Genomic DNA, 6732 nt, shown 5'->3' on the forward strand with positions numbered 1-6732 from the left:
GCTGTGCTACCTGGCTTCCCCCCGAGTTAGTTTTAACTGGCTCCAGTACATTTATGGGTCTAAATGGGACAGCACAGTTTGCTTCCTGAATGAGCAAATGTGAAGGCAAAGTCAAGAGATGGGCTGGTAGATGGATAGGTCTTTAATTAACAACATAAGGCAAACAGCTCAGAGCTGTGAAGGACTTTGACTAAAGCTGATGTGTTTGCTCCATTTTAAGGTATCATGTTAGCCACATTCTTTACCCCATTCATAAAATCAGTGCAAGGTAGAGCAGCTGTTAGGTTGCCAATTTATCACCTGAAAGGTTTGCATAGATAAATTCAGGTATTAAAACTATAGGCATAACATTGCAGAAACTTAAAAATCAGGAGAAAATATTTTGAATGTTCTGTTAATTGTAAGTAACTCATTGCTAGTATAGATAGAGAGAGAGAAAGAGAGAGAGAGAGAGAGAGAGAGAGAGAGAGAGAGATGTATCCAGATGTATTCGCACGCATATATATTTAGAGAGATGTATATACTTAAATACATCTATATCTATATCTTTATAAATAAAAATAGCCTACTTCCTATAATCTTCAAATATGCCCCAAAATTTCTTTTCATCACCAAGCCTATGCTTATAATTTGGTTCATTGATTCCTCTCAGTGAGCAATTTATCTAACTGTTGTCATTTTAAAATTCATAATTCCCTCAAATATTGTTATTTGGCTCATTTATAGCTAATGAAACTCATATTTTGCTTTTAGAAACATAGTTTTCTTTTAAAAATTTGATAAATATTCATTTAGAATTGTATGCTACAATTCTTTGCTAGTTGCCTTGAATAAAGCCCAATTTCTGCTACCCAAAAGATTACAGTCCAGTGAAAGTTTCAAGCAGCTCAGGAGGTTCTTCTTCATGAATACTCAACAACTCTTAGAGAAGAAGACTCAGCAAAGAATGTAGGTAGAAGGATTAATAAAATAATAGTCTAATACAAAATAACATTTTGCATTTGAATTTCAAGTGCATGCCACTGAAAACATTTTGGGGAATGGCTGGAGTTCACAGACCTCAGTAACTTAAAGCATTCTTATAATAGAATTTCAGTAGAATGATATTCAAGAAGTCTTAGTATCTTCTGTTTCTATGAGGTTGTGAAGTGAGAGTTTTTAGAGCTTATATAACATAGGATCCAATTAAATATTGAAATATTTATGAAGATTGCATAGAGATTTTCTGTTTTGCTTTCATAAAAGACAAGTCTGGTCAAATCTTTATTTAAACTAATTTTACATTGAATTTATTCACTGGATGAGCAAAAAAAAAGAGTATTTTTATAAAAGAAAAATATGGTCGAAGGATCATTCGACTAAAAATGGTTCTTAGTACTATTTCTCTGTCCAAATAGAAATATTATAATGAAAGAAATCAATGGAATGGTGAAATACAAAATGATACATAGATGAAACTTTTAAATAAGGCATATATTATAGTTTGGAATATGGTTATAATCTTAGACAAAGATACAATATTACTATTTGCTTCCTTATCTGTAATTCCAGACACATAGGATGGTAAATCTTAATTATCAATGGTAGCTTATAAACAGGATTTTGGCAACTCTGTTTGATAGAGGCAGATGGCTTTATGGTGCTTTAAATAGATCAGTTTTTAAATAATATTCATATGCATATAAATTTATGTAAACTGTTGTCATGCCTCTTCTGTATTGTAGTTATTAAGTCCTTAGAAAATATATACATGTGCATACACACACATATATACACATACACACAGCCCCCAATGTACATAATAGGAGCTTTATAATAAGCAAACATTATTATTTTTAATGAGACATTAATAGAAATAATATATCTTCACAAATTTTAAAAGACTAAATATGAATTATAATTATATTTATGAAGAAAATAAGTTATATTAAATCTAGAATGATAAATTCATAATTAAATAATAAACCTAGTAATCCTTACTTTTATTACCTTTCAAGATTCACCTGTTCCCTAGTTCATTTGTAAGCATTACTCTTGTATGAGAGGCTATCTTCTAATTCCCAGGTACAGGTACACTTTTGAGATGTCTTCTTTTCTGACTTATTGCCCCCATCTAGATTATTTCCATATTTCATTATCTGGAACTCCCCAAGTTTAGTTATGAGCTGCCCTCACCAGCAAATATTTACATGATTGAAAATGTCAGTAATTTTAATTACAAGGAAATCTATAAGAGAAAGATAGGGTTTGTATCTTTACTCATAAAAAATTACAGTGTTTCCTAATGAGCAACATCTCCCAAGCCCTGGTCAGCCACTAATGTGATTTTCCTAAAACAACAGGTGCAATCATGTCACTCACATACCCAGTCTCCATTCAATATACTCCAGTGGCTTCTTGTTGCTTCCAGTAGCAAATACAAAATATTCTGTTTGGCATTCAAAGTCCTTATGACCTAGCCCTTTTCTAATTTTTCAGTCTTACATCTTACTCCCTGACAAGTACAATTCAGTCTCCTGAACTTGCCTTCTGACTGTTTGACAAACAAGATACTCTTATCTTTCAACTAAAGGCAATTCTCTGTAGATGTCCCCTATACCTGCAGTGTTCTCACTGCTCTCCACAGTAATTCTTGTCCATAGGTTCCCAAACTAGGTAATATCACCCCCTGGGGGGATGTTGGACCCATACAGGGGTGGGCAGTATTAGACTCAGGTGCAACTGGGGGTGTTGAATAAAAATAAAGGGGCAGTAGAAGCATAAGGAAAGAAGAGAAGAGAAGAAAATTAAAAAAAAACATTTTTACATGTTTCATCTGTTATGAAACAGAGTTAAAGTCATGGTGATTACATTATTTTCCAAATAAACACACAAAATGTGAGTTATAGCTGATCAGTGGTCAAGTCTGCAAACAAGTCTTAACAAGCAAGTGTTGGTAGGTGAGAGTGTCATGCATTGTTGGAAGGTAAGGCATGCATCTGCAAGAATGTGATCTTGGTGGAAACAGATACTGATATGGAGTAACTATAGTTGTGTTCTCTAATAGAAGAGGAAGATGGGAATAAACATTTATATAGCTCTTAAATATGCCAAACATTGTACTAGAACTTTTATAAGTATGCTCTCATTTGAGACTCACAGTAACCCGGAGAGGTAGGTACTATCATTTCCCCATTTTGCAGTTGAGGAAACTGAGGCAAACAAAGGGAAAGTGACTTGCCCAGGGTCACACAACTAGAAAGTATCTGAAGCTATATTTGATGGTAAGTTTGCCTGACTCCAGGCCCAGTGCTCTAGTCATTGATCCAGACTCAAATGCTGTTATGATATAATGAAATGAAAATTTCAGGGAATTTATAGAATCTTCTCCTAAAATCTTTAGGAAAAAAAGACAATCATTGCTGTTGAATCCCTATTAACATTCTTATGCAAGTCACTAAGAATAGAGGAATATATGTGATATTGTTTATATTATCTTAGTTTTTATTTTTGCTCTCTTTTATCTTTTAAAAAGGAATATTTCCTTCAAATATATAGCAAACAGTACAAACTTTTCATACAAGAACTAGGAGGTATAATATCTCCTTTACCACTTCTTTTTCTAGGGGTCAGACTTAACTAAGTTTTTATATAGAATTGGTTCTACCAAGTTCATGTAGAAATACAGCACTGTATCTGGATTAACCCTCATCTCAGCTACTAACTGAATTCTGTCCTAAAAGTCTTTCCTTGATTTTCAGGGACTTTATTCTGGACTTTCTGCAAAACATGGTTTGGACTCCATTGTTTTTTATAGGGGAGGGAGAGCTGGAGGTGGCGGGGGGGGGGGAGGGGGGGGAATCTCCATTCTTATACTTCCTGATAGCTTGTTTACCTCATCTTTAGGAGCTCATAAAGTCTGAGACATTTCCAGTCTCCTTCATATAAAAGAACAAGAGAAAAAAATGCATTTAAAGAAGCAAATGCTATATTCATGGGCTACATAGGCTTTTGCATAGGAAGGGCCTCTATCATCTCTCCCTATAGCTTTTTTTCTTTGTTCTCCCAATTGAATGAAGCCCAGCAGGGAAGAGCCATACCTGCTTTACACTTCCCATCTAAAAAAAAAAAGCAGTGTTTTTTGAATACTTGAAACAGCAGATTCAAATATGATGACATCAGGTTTCTTTAAACTTTAAATGGAAATAGATTTGTGAATTCTATAGGCTTAAAGGAAACAGAGAGAGAGAGAGAGAGAGAGAGTGTTTTTATTTTGAAATTTCAAATCTGGTAAGTACATTCTGATTTTTATCCCATTAGTTGTTTATCATGGAAACTTAAAAATCCTGTTGTAACACTCCATCTTCTGAAGCTGTGGTGTTAGATTAGCTTTGCTTGAGGAAAGGGCGCTTCTTGAACGTAAGTGAAATGAGGAAATTAAAAATGCTTGTTCTGAGTTTATTAGTGTAATTGCTAATTTAGTTAACTCACACCGCTTCGGGCTACGAATTACTTCTGTTGCTTACTTTGTGCTAATGATGACTTGCTGTTTTATTCAATATTACTGTTTGATTTTACTCATTTAGTGGCTTTCTGAAATTGCAAACCAGATGCAAAAACTGTGATCTTCATGTTTTGAAAGAATCTGAAGTGTTCTAGGGTCACACTTTGCAATTTTGAGATTGGAAATTTTATAGTGGTGGAGTGACTTTATATGCAGGTTTTTATTTTTAATTTGTAAAGGATTTTATGTACTTCCATTTATGGAAGATGGGTCCAGATGCTTGGCCAGGTCTTCACTTCAAATCAACCGTATTGCTTTGTTTCAGGCCTCCCCTAGGGTAAGATCACCATCAGGAAATTCATCATCATGGGAAACTGCTTCAGCTTAGGTACTTATACTTCATCAGCACCCTCAGTTGCTTCTGTCTTTCTAAATGGAGGGTAGAACAAAAATCTCTGTCTAATGTGCCCCGTTAAAAAGCTTTCAGTAGCCCAGCTAACCCATCATTTCCCAACAACTGCACCACTTGGTTATGACTGTACTATTTTTCTAGGTACCCTCTGCCTTGCCCCAACTCTTTTCAGCTTCTCTTTGTTGTGTATGGTTTCCCCTATCATATTCTAAACTACTTGAAGGCTAGGATTTTCTGTATTATTTTTATTGCCACTGCTTAGTATCGTACGTGGCCCTTAAAAGGCACTTAATAAATGTTTATGGTATTTTATTATATTGTATCATATCATATCATATCATATCATAAGATTGTCTTTTTACTCGAGTATGATTGTAGTTTGAAAACAGAACATCCTTTTTAACATTATTATGCAAGTCACTAAAAATAAAGGAATATATGTGATATTATAAATATATTCAGATAACTCCATGACTATCAGATTTCAAAAAAGTTTGTGACTCCATGGAAAATGTAAATCTCAGGTGAGCATCATCTGGTTCTCTTGAGAAATTTTCAAGATTATTTTGCTTAAACACTTGTTTAAAAACGATTTTCTCTACTTAACTGTTACTGCTTCCTTCATATATTTTAAAACAAAATAAAGCTGTTATCATTATTTTATTTTATTTTAGTGTAGTCTAGGTTTAGATCATGTAGGAAACTGGCTGAGTGTTTAGTGGAGTATGGTGACTTGAACAGAGATACCCACTTCCACCTATTATAGTTATCAGCTCATGTTCTCATTAAATCTCTCTCCTAGGCTAACAAGTGGCTTAATAAAAGAATATCACAGAGATATTTTATTCCATAGAAATTCCCAGTCTCACCAAAGGTCAATAGTTAGTCTTTAATGGAAGGTTTTATATTAGAATAATTTTCTTTTAGAGAGTTTGTAAAGGCTTTAAGAAAAACAGTCAACTATTGTTCCCCAAGAAAATTAGTATTCCCAAAATATAATCTCCTTGAGTCATGTCATGAAATCTGTTCCCTACTGCTAACAGGATGCAAATGGCTATATTTTCCATTAGAATAGTATATCTAATGAATATTCTGCTTAGATTTTGTGTCTTCAAACCTCAGTCCTTCAGGAATCTTTTACTTATTCAGTATGAATATTTTCTGTACCTACACAAATTACAATCCTTTTAAATTTAGTAGGCAGTCTTTGAAAAATGATCTGCCTTAAATATTAACCACTCTATAGCCAAACAAGTGACAGACTTCTTCAAATTTAGTTAGATTGGTTACATGATGATAGAGATTATTATTTAATCACTAGAGCCATGCCATTTGGAAATTTATTGAATCTGTGATTTCATCAATGTGACTAGAATCTTCAAACAAATAGCAACACATTTTTGTCTTCTCATCCTGTGCCACTCATGAATGTCCTTCCATAAATCCTACATGGGGAACTACCAAAATTTGTGAAAATACTTTTTAGAACATCCTATCTTGTGTGAATACCAGTAAAATGTACAAAATGTCCACTGACTATACTTTGCTATGGCCGAATGACAAGCCTACCTCTTTTTTCTAGTAATGAATCTTTCTGATCATTCCCTTTAAATTGCCTCCTATATAAAATTATTCACTGGTAGGTACTACTCTGCAATTTACTTGTGTCTAGAACACAGAGCTATTCATTGCCCTTGTATTCATCAGCTGCTTTGATTCTTTGGACATTAGAACCAGAGAATAAACATATAAATATGTAAAGAACATAGATAGATAGATAGATGATAGATGATAGATAGATAGATAGATAGATAGATAGATAGATAGATAGATAGAT

Source organism: Petaurus breviceps, unplaced genomic scaffold, assembly GCF_028583685.1.
Source record: "Petaurus breviceps papuanus isolate PSGF00001 unplaced genomic scaffold, PetGlider_PUasm1.0 79, whole genome shotgun sequence".
NCBI lineage: Eukaryota > Metazoa > Chordata > Mammalia > Diprotodontia > Petauridae > Petaurus > Petaurus breviceps.